We start from the raw sequence: 13,680 nt of genomic DNA on the forward strand, positions 1-13,680 counted from the left end.
GCTGTAACCACATTCTGACTTCTAGGAACAGTGATCAGGACTCTGGGTTCAAAACTGAATGAGAAAGCACCCTTGGCTGCCCAGAGGTTGTATGTAAAGGAGAGTAATGACTAAATGTTTGGAGGGGCTGCAGCAGCACGTGCAAGGATGTGTGGTAGACAACGTGGGGAGAGAGAATAGGGAGAGGAAGCCAGGGGGAGCTGGGGATGCATTTAAGGTGACTTCAAAGATAGGAGGACTGCGTGTGACATAAGGGAGCCCTGTCACCTGAGTTACCAGAGGATATGTGAGGAATCAGCCCCTTCAGCTTCTGGTACAGTGAGAACACCCTCTAAAGAGGAAAGTGAACCATGCCCTTTGCTTTAGATGCCAGAGTCCCTCTGTGTGTTTGTCAATAGGTCTTGATGCCTCTTGTATAACCTTAATGCAGAGTGGACATGGTCTGGTATTGTTCTGTGGTACTTCTCCAATCCTTAGACTTTCATTTAAACTACTATTTTCATAGTTGTTATGAGAAATGTGCTTCTTCTCCCAAAGAGAGGTGGATCTTGAAATGGTCACAGACACTCCACTTCAATCATAAGCCTGGAAAAGTCACTTATCAGTGGAGAGGATTGGCAGAAAGAAGAGAGGGGGGAGACAACACAGGAATCTGAACACCTGGGTGTCAGTGCGAGGATGCTGGACAGTTTTTACCAAAGTTCACCGACTGTAGCCACTCTCACTTATCCCTTGAGTGTGTTTTACATATTAGGCCACCTTAATCTGCTCTAATCAGATTCTGCTGAGTTCCTTGGCCTCTTGCTAAGTCATGAGAAACTGTCTTTGTATCAGTTCACAAACATCACTACCTCACCTAGGATGAATCGAGAGTAGTGATTCTCTGCCTGTGGGTCATGCCCCCTTTAGGGGTTGCATATCAGATATTTGCATTACTGGTCATAACAGCAGTAAGATAACAGTTTGGAAGTAGCAATGAAATAATGTTATGGTTTTGGGGTCATTACCACTATGAAGAACTTTACTCAAGGACCACAGCTTTAGGAAGGTTGGGAAGCACCAATCTAGAGCTTGCTCTGCAAAGGATATGGGTGCTGGTTTGTCACTTTGTACACCCATGCTAGCTTCTAGGAACATCTGTTTCCATCTACCAGCTTGCAGATTCATTGCTTTAATTAATTAATGAAAGTGCTTTGGAAGCCAGGGCCTCTATCCTCAATTTCCATTTAAAGGTACCCAGTGACTTCTGCTTTAAAAATAGATGCCATTTAATTGATTAGCTTACTCGGATCCTAAGGTAAAGCTTAAAAGGCTTGTGACAGTATCAGTGATTTAAGTATTCATGAGTGTTTAGGGAAAGCCTGAAAGTCTAGAGTTACTCTGGAGTTACTGTCATCAAGATTTTTAGCCCCAAGAAGATGCTTGTTAAATGCATATGGTCAATTAAAAGGAGCAAAGTATTATTTAGGGTTTCAAAGGTATCAATCTAGCGCTGGAGAGATGACTTAGTCAAGAGTACTTGTTACTCTGAGGCAGAGGCAGGTGGATTTCTGAGTTCGAGGCCAGCCTGGTCTACAAAGTGAGTTCCAGGACAGCCAGGGCCATACAGAGAAACACTGTCAAAAAAAAAAAAAAATTCCAAAGTTCAGTTCTTAACACGCATGTGGAACAGCTCACAACAAATTTTAACTCCAGCTCCAGGGGATAAGACACCTTCTCCTGGCCTCCAAGAACATATGTACTCAGCACACAGACAGACAGACAGACACACACACATTATTTTTAATACCAATTCTTTACAAAGAATATTAGTTATTCACTATGTGCAGGACTCTGTGATTCGGTCTTGACAGACCGCTAACCACAGGATCCTTGCTGTCACCCTAGAGCCTGGAGTTTGAGGATGCTCATTCACTCAACAGAACCTGTGAACCGAGAGTACTGGCTTCCTACCAGGCTCTAGGAGGGTTTGCTATGCAGGTCAAAGTTGTATTTAGTGCTGCTGTGCTCATAGATGACCAGACAGATATCTAAATAGTACTGGTTTATGTAAATGACCTTTGATGTTCTCGTATTCTCCCAGATTGAGACAGGATGAGAAGGACAAAACATCTTATTCGTTATAACAAAGGAAGCGTTTGCTCACTAAAATCCACATTTTTCTTTCTCTTTTTGGAGGCCTTGACTTAGACTTCATAGTCTCCTACCAGGAGCAGTATGTTTTTAGCCTCGGGAATATCAGTGGAGGGGCTTTGAGTAGGTCGGTGACCAAGATTTTGAAAAGTATCTTAGATATCCTTTCTCTCTTCACTGCCTGATGTCCAGAGGAGGACTAAGGAGATGGTATAACCTCAGAAACCGCACATGCTGGGAGCTGCCTGCCCTGGTCTTGGGAATGGAAAAGATGGAATCAACTATTATGTTAGGCATCAAGTGGAAGGGCTAATTTGCTGCTGCAGCCTGTTTCGTTGTTATTCATGTAGGATAGCTCCAAAATTGCTTCTGAATAAAATGATAAACTTTCAGGGTATATGCCCAGATATGCCATCATTTGGCAAGGACAATACATACTTAGTAACAAGGTACCTCTAAGTTAGCAGGAGGGGGTGACAGGCAAGAGTGATCATCCTCATTTTAGGCATGACTTCTGACCCTGAGTCTTGTGGCCTGCCAAACTTCCTAAGCCTAGACTACAAAGCGGTGCATAGTCACATGAAGGCTGTTTCTTAGTTCCATTTTTCTACCTTGTCTTACCATCCTCATTCTGTTCACATCTGAATGTATAACAGATACTCGTCCACTTTAATGTTGAATGTTTGCACGTTGCCTATGTTCTGCTACTGGGCCATTGTGTCCAAGAGCTGAGACCTAGCCATGCCAATGTCCCTGTCCTGTTTGAAGACAGAGTAGGGCCTCAGTAGTTGGGGAATTATGTGAGAAGGTATGGCCCAAGGATTAGAAGGTACCTGCTCTTGTCAAGCATTTTGTAGTCTAAATTAAACAGGCGCTTACATTTGAGGAAAAGGGGAGAATGGAGTAAATGAAATAGAGGAGAGAGAGAGAAAGAGAGAGAGAGAGAGAGAGAGAGAGAGAGAGAGAGAGAGAGAGAGAGAGAGAGAGCGCACAAGGACCGTAGGAGACTGTGTTAGTATAAGGAGAGAGTGGTAGTTTTCCATCTCAATGATATTTGAACAACTAATTGCTGTGTAAGAAAAACACATTGGCCTGAAAGGATTTCAGTCATTGTTAGAGTAAGATGCTTAAATAGGTCATCCAAGAGGGATCAGGAAAGAAGGCAAAGATACTTTACACAAAGCTAGCAACTACTTGTGAGGTCTTTGAGTGATGAGCATCATATGTCAGGATTATCATCATAACCCCTTTCTGGTTGAAATGATAACTGTGGGAGATTTAAAGGGACAGTACTTTGAACATTTACATACTCTTTACTGGAATGGAATCTTCTGATATTTCGGTACATTTACTGTTTCTCTGAGTCTGCATGTGTATATACACATCTTAATGAGATACTTAAAAAACTGCAGACACTACCACACTTCTTTCTTAAACACTTCAGTCAGCATCTCCTATGAATAAGAACATGTTTCTGTGAAATCCTATTAGTAAATCTTCGAAAATTAACACAGATGCCAAGTCTGGCCTAATTATACAAGCCAGACTCCTCAAGCTTTCCCAGTCTTCTCCACGGTGTCCCTTGTATCTGGTCCAGGTTTACATGCTACAATATATCAAGTCTTCTTAAATCCAGGACAGTGGTTCTTAACATGCTACCCTGGGACCTGTTATCTTTAGGACAACCAGAAGACCTTGTCAAAGGTAAAAACACTGGAGTTATCTTCAGATCCACTAATGAGAGGCCTCAGGACCAGAGGCATACAGCAGCAGTCTATGTTCTGAAACACCCTGGGTGGTTCTGATGAAACTCAAGAGCCACTGAAATAGTACCCACCTCTCATCTTCTTTCTGTGACTTTCAGGATTTCTCTATGTACATTCATATGGGCACATTATGTGTATGCAGGTGCACAGGCACATAGAGGTCACAGGACAACCAGATATAACTGGCCAGAGGTTGATGTTGAATGTCTTACTTCCTTTCTGTCCACCTCATTATTTGAGACCAGCAGATCTAGAGAGCCACTTGTATCTGTCTGCCTCCTGTTCCAGTCCTGAGGATATATATGTGACATTATAAATATATATTGTACCTGGCCTTTTTTTTATATGGGTAGTAGGGATCTAAACTCACGTTATCCACTTCCATGGCAGACATTTTAATACTGAATCTTCCAGCCCCCTTACTATCTTTTGAGAAAATGGATGCCCAGAACTTTGTCACGTGGGTTCGAGTGGCTGGCTAGTGATTTTCAAAGGATCTACTTCTTTCTGCCTCTGTGCTTACCATAGTTGTAATCCAAGCATGTGCCACCACACCTGACTTTTTATATGGTTCTGTGCACATAAACTCAGGTCCGCTGCTTGCAAGGCAAGTGCTTCCATGATTGAGCTAACTTACTGGCCTGGCTTTTTAAGAGTTTTCTTTTTCTGAAAGTTCAGATGAGTTTGGTTGTGTGATGAAACACACTGAACATTTTCTTCTCATTGTTTCCTTGGGCTTTGACTCAGTCTTAATCGCCTGCTAAACCCAGGTGAAGCTGGGTGTATTTTACAGCATCCTGTTCACAGGCTCATGACATTCAATCATACTTTTGCTAGCGTGGAACACCTGGTTTAGCATGACCAACATATGGACCCTACTCAAAAAGTATATGTCCCCAATTTTCATTAATAACTAACTCAGTGACAACCTGCGTGTGTGACAATTCTGTTTCCTGGTGAAGTTTTACCCATTGCCAATAACCACCTGATGTCCTGCATTGGAGAATGCTGACCTCCGGAGAGTACAACTTCACCTTTTTCATGATCTCTGCCCTGACAAGATGTCCCTGATTTTCTCGGTTTTCTGTACCATCACTTGGATTGGTTGTCCCTTCAAGCAGGAAGATCTGGTTATTTATAGTATTTTGGGAGTCCTGCACACATGTGCCTGCATATCTTTCCATATCATAATTTTTTATAGATCCCCACCCATACCTTCTTTCTTATTCTCTTTCCAGTTTTCTAGGGTAGCTTCTTGCCTAAGTGACTTCAAGCCATACAAATATATTATCTCACTGTCCTGGTCACATGTCAGCTACAAGTATCTGAAAGCCTAACAGAAAATCTGTGTTTTTGCCTTTCTTTCCCCAGCCTCTAGAAGCTACACATAGTCTGTGCCCCTTGATTTCTTTCTCCATTTTCAAAGCCAGAGACTTTGTATCTCTCTAAACATGTCTTTTGTGGCCACAACCTTAAATGTTTTCCTCTTTTAAGGATCAATATGATTAACCAGAGCCTGATCAGAGAGCTGAAAACTTGTACCCAACATCTACCTCCAGTGCCCCCTTTCCCTTGTCAGGTGACATTTTCAAGCTTCAGAGACAATACTATAGAAGTCTTGGAGGGCATCATTCTGCTCCCTACATATTCCCTCATTTTTAAAAATTTTTTAGCCAGGCAGTGGTAGCGCACACCTTTAATCCCAGCACTTGGGAGGCAAAGGCAGGTAAATTTCTGAGTTCGAGGCCAGCCTGGTCTACAGAGTGAATTCCAGGACAGCCAAGGCTACACAGAGAAACCCTGTCTCGAAAAAACAAAACAAAACAAAAAAAAATTGTTTTTATTTTGTCTCATTGTAAAACTCCCTGAAGAACCTTGGTAAGCTTAATTCCTTCACTCTGAGCTCTGCCTAGAAATATCAATGAGCATGATTGCATCCAAGAAGCAATCCACTACAGACTTCTAGATTTCTCTACAGTTTTGTTTGTTTGTTTGTTTTTAACATTGGAAACATGCTGACATTTGGAGTGTAGCTGAAGGACACATGTCCAAACTTAGCTTGTCTATTTATGTCAGTAATTAAATGTACAATTAGGTTGCTTATATTCAGTTCAGGGGGGATTTGCTTTTCCCAATATTTGCATTTTCTTTTGTATATGGAAAAATGTGTACATATAAAGAGACATTTTAGAATAGTGGTTCTGCCTGGGTCCCCTCCACACACTATTTCTATATATCCATTCCATACTCTTAGGACCTACAGTTTGTTCTAATGTTTCTTTTGTAAAACATAGAGATCTTTTGTCTGTTTGTTTTTTGAGACAGGGTTTCTCTGTGTAGCCCTGGCTGTCTTGGAACTCAATCTGTAGATCAGGCTGGCCTCAAACTCAGAAATCCACCAGCCTCTGCCTCCCAAGTGCTGGGATTGAAGGCGTGTGCCACCACTGCCGGCTGGTGTGTTTAATCTTACATTTTCTTCATACATCGAAATATCTGAGTAAACAATACTTATTTTCTCCTTGAATTTTTACTAGATACATAAAAAGACAAGCTAATATTTACACAGTTACTCACATATACATACAATATATATCATGACCCACACTATATTTATAATCTGATTTCTGGCCTCGAACTCAGAAATCTGCCTGCCTCTGCCTCCCAAGTGCTGGGATTAAAGGCTTGCACCACCACACCCCACTCTATCACTAGTTTTTATCACAGCTGATTTTATTCAACAAGAATCCCCCTTTCTGGCCTCTCACTGCTTCAAAGCCAGAGTCCGGTCCTCCTTTTCTAATCACTGACTTTTCTAATCACCTGGTGTTTCCCTGCCCTCTTACTTTTTTGTGTTAAAATTCCATTGGTGAATTATTCATTCTATCTAGTTTGCAAGGAATGTCTATTTTTTTTCTAAAGGAAAGTATGCTGGCATGTGCCATGGAACTAGCTGCTCCTTAGGAAAGGTGAGACAGGTCAGGAAGTGAAAAGGAGCAATGCTCTTTCAATGCAAACTCCAAGGAAGGCTAGACACCATGTTGGGAACCAAGGGTGCTGTAGATTCTAGAAGGAATGCAGGACTAACCATAAAAGACAAAAGAGGGACACAGAGAGAAAGGGATAATGAAACCATATCTACCAGCACCGAACACCTGCAAGGCTGAAACTCAGCAGAAAGATTAGCCTTCTAGAATGTTCCTTTAGCATGAGCAACCCAGATAGAAAAGAATATAGAAAAGTCTTACATATCTTTACTTCTGAACCTTTGTTGTTTGGCCTCACCTCCCTCCTCTGGTGACAGGATCCTCTTGTGCCCCAAGAGGATGCCTTAAAAGTCTGCAGGTGCCACCACTGTCTAGGGTAGGTGTGGCTACTGCTTTCACAGTATTCCCAAGTCGGACCACCACTGTCACTATTCGGCTGTGCATCCTGGGACTTTCTGGTGAGCTCCACTCTAGCCAGTTGTAATTGTGTAGGTGAACAATTCGGCCTTAGAGCACTGTTGAAATTGTAAATCAATAAAGAAGAAAAATAAGCCAGTGAGAGGCACAGGGTGATTAAGTGCTGTCTGTAGGAAGAGCTTTATCCTCTGCCACATTTCTGTTGAAGCCCCGAGAAACTCAAAGAAGATGGAATAGAGTGAAAACATTAAAATTTATGTCAGATACCAAATGCAGTAAAGCAGCTGCAACTTTGACAGGTAATCAAGAAATGGGTGACTTTTGGTTCTGATTTAGCAAAATACAATCGACATGTTCACACCCACAGTACACATAACAGTTTACAAAAGGACATATACAACACATGCTCACAACAACTTAGTTACATGCCATACACAGGTATGCAGATGCCCACGTAGTGACCCAGGAAGTAACTCTGCATTGTTACCATAAGTATACAGCTCTTCTATCTACCAACTTGTGCTATACTTTGACTTTGATGAAAAGCCAGCAGAACAGGGGGAAATCTCTTCATCAGAAAACTCAATAGAAAGAAAAAAAAGAAGCATTCCCAAGACGTTGTCATGTATTACTGGTTATTTTTGGTGGTTAAGAGAATTATTTGAAAACAAAGAAACCTTTCACAAAGCCTCCAAAATACAAAAGATTTAATAACATTTACATCTGTGTATCAGCCATGTCTGTAATGCAAGTCATGAATAACACATAAACCAGAGGAGAGAAAGCACAGAAGTACTCACACATCATTTAAAATCCAACCCACCCTATCGTCAGTGGAATCAAATACACAGCAGGAACAGTTCCAGTTCATACACACACAATATAGTCATTGAAAATGAAAATGTATTAATTATGTTTCTTATGGTTCAGAGAGAGATAGCAAGGTTCACTAAACTGGTCCAACTTCTCAATTGAAAAATCTGTACCAAAAGACCCTCCTGGGCTGCCTCTGGATTTTGAAGAAACAACAGAATGGTTGCTCATGTATATTTGTCTTGTGTGTGGCTGTTCAATTAAGTCTGCAGTTGGGGCTCGGTCTTGCCTTCATGCTGTGCTGAAAATGGAGGCTGTTAAAAGTGAGTAAGTTAAGGAAGGAAGAAAGAAGAAGAGTAAAAGACTTTCCTAGTGAGGAAGACATAAGTCCAGGGGGCGTCCAGTGCAAGTCCGCTATGCAGTGAGCTTCTGAGGTCAGCTCATCTGGCATCTGTGGATTCCCAGGAATCTCCTTGAACTTCCTGAAGCAGTGAATCCTTGGATCCTATCAGCTTGTGATCTATCTCTGGACCAGCTTTTGGCACTTGATAAAGAAGGATAAGGTGACAGAGATGATCTAGGAGTTTTTGGTGTGGATTGTGTATTCTTCAAATTGGTATTTACTGTTTGTTTCTAGGAGCTGGAGGACATTTTAAAAATGTTCACTTTAGATTAGCACTTTTTTTTTTTCCTCTGTGTAGATTAGTACTTTCATTAGCTTTGCCTCTAATCTCTGTCCAGCTTCCCTTTCCTCTCCTGTTCATTGTATTTCTTCTATCTCGGGGCCTTCCTCTGTGGGTGCTGCGGCATGATGGAGGAATTCCCTTCGTATCTCATTTCAACATGAAGTTTTGGGTCTTTCACTGAGGCAGAAGGTTAATAGACCTTTCTCTCTGTACTTCAGAGGTGCAATTCCTAGAGAGTGTTTCAGGGCAAGTGGAGTGTAATTGCTAAATAATATAGTCATTCTTGTTTTAAATGAGAAATACTTCCATCATTCCTGGTGTGTGTGTGTGTGTGTGTGTGTGTGTGTATGTGTGTGTGTGTGTGTGGACATGGGCAGACCCTGAGAGGTGAGGCTTCTGCAGAAAGGGAAGCTCCAGCCATCCTAGGGGAGTTTGCACATTTACGCATTTAGGTTTTAAATGCCGTGTTGCATGCTGGGCCTTTTAGGCACTTGGGATTATGTATAATAGATGACCTGCTTTTACAGGGATGCATGCTATACAGATGTAAATGTTATTATAGCTTTTATATTTTATGTTCTTGTTGAAAGATCATTTTGTCTTTGAGTAATACCGCCATTCAATTCTTTCTTGGGGGAGGGTGGCAATGGAGGAGGGGGTTATCTTTAAAAGAGAATATGAACTCGATATTGCACATCATATATTTCTTAAAAGTAATTTGGAATTTTAGGGTCTGGGATCGGGGCTGACTGATACACTGCCGTGATGAGATATAACCCTTAGAAAATAACAGCACCCGCACATGCCTGCATCTGCCCAACCTCATAATTCACTTTCACATTGGATTATGGATGTCTGCGTTCACTGAGTCTATCTTCCCTTTAGGTATTATTTCAGCCCTTTGAGATAATAAGGAAAGTTTAATTGCGTTGTTAATTGATTTTTTGCACAACATTATTACCTTGATTGATTGCAGAGTTGATGAAAATGTTAGACACAGGCAGCGTGGAGTCTCAGCCGGGCAAGGAGTAGGAGCCTTGTGGAGAATAGATAACCTTGATGTTAAGGGCTATATCCTTCAGATATGTCTTCCCGTGACATATTGATGGCCCTCGAAAAGGGAAAAGCTGATTGTATGCAGAATGCAATCATTAAACCCACTTCAGTTCACTGTTGATTAATTTGTTTTTTTCCTGAAGGATCCTAGTTATAGGGAAGGCCTCACTTGTACCAACCACAACCATTTCCTAGGCCCCAGATGGCTTAACCCTCTAGGTGAAGAGAAGGAATAAGGCTGGTGGTGCTGAGGATGAGCAGAGGGAGGTGTCTGATGCTCACAAGGCATCTTCGTCTCCTGGAGAGCCCTCGTTCAACCCTCCAAAAGTATCAGTCTGTTAGGTAAAGTGTCTCTACCCAGGAAACTTTGCTGAGGGTACAGGACACAGCCTCTATGTCTTGTTTAGTAAAGCTTATTCTCCACCTTTCAGTGGTATCTATGGATGACACTAGACAGGAGTGTTGTTATTTAAAACTTCTATAAGCTTACTCCCATGCTTGGTGACTTGGGGTGTCACTGGTCTGTGAGTGTGTGTCTGTCAGCTTTCTGTCACCACGACCAGATGCTTGGGGCAAGTGACAATTAAAGCAGATGGCTTGGGAGATTCTATCTGTAATCAGCTGGCCCTGTTGCTTTTGGACCTGTGGTAAGGTGGTCTACCATGTGAGAGCTTGCAGCATAGCAAACCATGCACCTAACAGAGTGGGCAGAGTGCCCCCCCTTCTCCAAGGCTATGCCTACAATAACCTTGGAGTATTAGGTTTTCACTGTGGTGACAGAATACATGAGCGAAATAAGTAAATGGAGAAAAGGTTTCATTTGGTTCATGGTTTTAGTTTATCAGGGCAAGAAAGATGTGGCAGAGAGGCCCACCTCATGGTGCACAGGAAGACCAGGGAGGGTGCGCCCATGCTTACAGATTTTTGTCTCCCTTTCCTGGATTCCAGTCTCTGAGATTAGTCAAGACAGGTAATCTTGATGTTATAATGTTCCCCGGGAAAACCCTCACATGTGCTTCTCAGCCCCATCCGTTGACAGTCAACCATCATAGTAGCTTCTTCTACTAGGCTCCATTATGTCCCAATATCTGTGAGAGAGGCTACTGTGTTTGAGGTTCGTGAGAGACATTTATGATCCAAGTCACAGTAAGATGGGTAGCAGTGAGAATCTGGAGGTCACTAATACACTTGCGATTAACTTCTCTCCCTGCCCTGAATCAATCTTCCCAGTTACCACCATTACTGCCATGTCTAAAACCATCTTCATTGTCCCCAAATCCAGGTTGATTGAAAAACCCAGTCTTCCTCCTCTTTTTCACCCAGCTTGATCTATCATCAATCCCAGAAATCCTTTGCTGAGACCTCAGGTATATGCTACAGCCACTACAGCTTGTTTAGCAAAGGCCTTGAGGCTTGGAATACTAGTTTCAGGGGAGGGACTGGCTTTACAAATTCTCTAATTCAATAACTCTAGAAAATCTCTGCATTCTAAGGTGGGTGGGCGGCTTCCCCTGGAGCCCCGTCACTTTAGATACTTTTCACTTATGGAACATTCTGTCTTATTTTGTCCTATCTTCCCTCTATGGCTGTCCCCATTACTCATTTAAACCAATGTTTAATTGCATAGCATTGTTGGAGGCCGACCAAAAGTTACATCATCTTCCTGGGGTCATGTGGGCTTCAAAGGCAAGAAGAGAAATGGCTCAGGAACAACCCTTCCCTACCCCAGCACCACAGAACATCATGGTTACAGCCTCACTTCTCCTGTCTGCCCCACCTCCTCCATTACATGTCTTTCTTCTCCTCAACTAACCACTGGTGCACAGGGAGTGTAATATCCACAGTCTTGGCCCTCAATTACTGTAATGGCTTATAATGAGATTTTGGCCAAGTAGCAGGTAGCTGGTTATTGCTTCCTGCTCAGCGTGGGCAATGTCTGCGATGTTAATTTGTGTTGCTGAATGTGGCTCAGAGCTGGGCATCAAACTGTCAGAGCCAGGTGTATTCTATTAGGCTAGACTGGACAAGAGGCAATCTTTGTTTTTCCAGTATGGAGGCATGTTAACTTACCACAGGGTGAATCCTGACAAATAAGAGTCAAACTAAAACAAGGGGGTAATATCCTAAGTCATCAAAGTAGTACATTCCAGGGACAGATAACACCTGGCTCCACCTACTGTCACTAATGTTTCTCTGCCTGGGACTGCTCCATTGACAGACAAAACAACAACTACAAACCACCAAAAATCAACCTCTTCATAAGATTGCTGGGGAGACTGGTAACTTCATTAAGTTTTAATGAGGCTTGCCCTAATGATGGCCTTTCTAATGTGCTTTGTATTTACTAGGCTTTCATCTTGAGCAAGAAATAGGGTACAGAAAGTTTCTCGTGCTCTTATGTGCTTCTTTGTCTTGATGTACACACATCTGTGCATGTATATATACACACACATACATAAAAGCATGTGTCAAGAAGGTGGGGGATGGGTAATTGAAGACATTCAGGAGTACAGTTTGTTAGTGCCCAAGTATTATACTGTGATTCTGCAACAGTAGACTTTTGGATACACACTTCTGGACAGAGCTAGAGGAGGGGGTGGGAGAAAGAAGAAAGGAAGGGATGAAGAAAGGGGCAGGGAGAGAGGTGGGCAGGAGGAAGGGAGAGACAGACAATGTAAACTTCTTTCAATTAGATAAAATATCAACAGATTCTCTTTGTTTTTCTTTGAGAGACGCGATTTTGACTATCCTGGAATTAAGAAAAATTATGGTATCATCTATGGAGAACCAGTTCACTTGGATTCTAATGGAGGGCAGACAGTTTGTATCAGTGTGCTCAAGGAGGGAGCCCTTCACATAATTCTTCAAGGGCTTGGATTACAAGAAGCTTGGTTGTTACTACATTTGCTTAATTTTGTCTGAGAGGTCCATTCTGCGCCCCCCCCCTTCACACTCTGCCAGGGAACCCCACTTCTCAGGTATGTTCACAGAGGGGCCTGGCAGCTCAGAGGAGGAGCAAAGCTCTCTGGAAAGTTGTTTTCCCAATTCCCCCTGCCCTGTACTTCCTAAATCATGTTTTACAGGCTCAGCCCCAGTCTTACCCCATTCTCTGCTTCCTTCTCCTGTTAATGCAATCACCTTGCCACTAAAATAAAACCCAAGAGTGGGAGAAAGCTTGAATGTCCAAATACTGAGCAACTTTCTTTTTCTTGTTCCATTGCTGAAGTTTGAACTAAGGGCCTGACACTGTGCTAGACAAGAGCTGTACCTAGCTTCCGTCACTCATTACTTATCGATTTTAGGTGCCCTTTGTTTTCTGGCTGTTCTTGGGAAGCAAATAAAACTTCTATTTACTAGAGTGCAGTACAGTAAGACCTTCAACTAACCAAATTCTTTGTGTCTCTAATTTTAAATATGAATAAAAATGAGGGCATTTACTTTACCAAAGAAAAGGGCAGGGTGGGGAGGGGCCTTTAGGTTGTTCTAGAACAGACTTTCTTTTTTTTTTCTTTTCTTTCCAATTTTTATTAGGTATTTACTTCATTTACATTTTAAATGCTATCCCCAAAGTCCCCTATACCCGTCCCCCCACACTCACCTACCCACCCACTCCCCCTTCTTGGCCCTGGTGTACCCCTGTACTGGGGCATATAAAGTTTGCAAGACCAAGGGGCCTCTCTTCCCAATGATGGCTGACAAGGCCATCTTCTGCTACATATGCAGCTAGAGACACGAGCTCTGGGTGTGCTAGTTAGTTCATATTGTTGTTCCACCTATAGGGTTGCAGACCCCTTCAGCTCCTTGGGTACTTTCTCTAGCTCCTCC

The 13,680-nt window shown here is 42.4% G+C and overlaps 1 protein-coding gene and 1 long non-coding RNA gene across 3 annotated transcripts in view; one reads left to right on the top strand and one right to left on the bottom strand.

Annotated features, from left to right (window-relative positions):
* Lrmda (leucine rich melanocyte differentiation associated) overlaps positions 1-13,680 on the top strand; it is a 1,022,231-nt gene that overhangs the window by 997,310 nt on the left and 11,241 nt on the right. The window lies entirely within an intron of this gene.
* The window catches only part of LOC110325452, a 57,907-nt gene continuing 51,044 nt past the window's right edge, over positions 6,818-13,680 (bottom strand). The window contains exons 3-4 of the long non-coding RNA XR_002380740.1: positions 9,761-9,835; positions 6,818-8,753 (exon numbers count right to left, since the gene is read on the bottom strand). This is a non-coding gene — a long non-coding RNA (uncharacterized LOC110325452). The remainder of the gene's footprint in view (positions 8,754-9,760; positions 9,836-13,680) is intronic.

Source organism: Mus pahari, chromosome 8, assembly GCF_900095145.1.
Source record: "Mus pahari chromosome 8, PAHARI_EIJ_v1.1, whole genome shotgun sequence".
NCBI classification, from domain to species: Eukaryota; Metazoa; Chordata; class Mammalia; order Rodentia; family Muridae; genus Mus; species Mus pahari.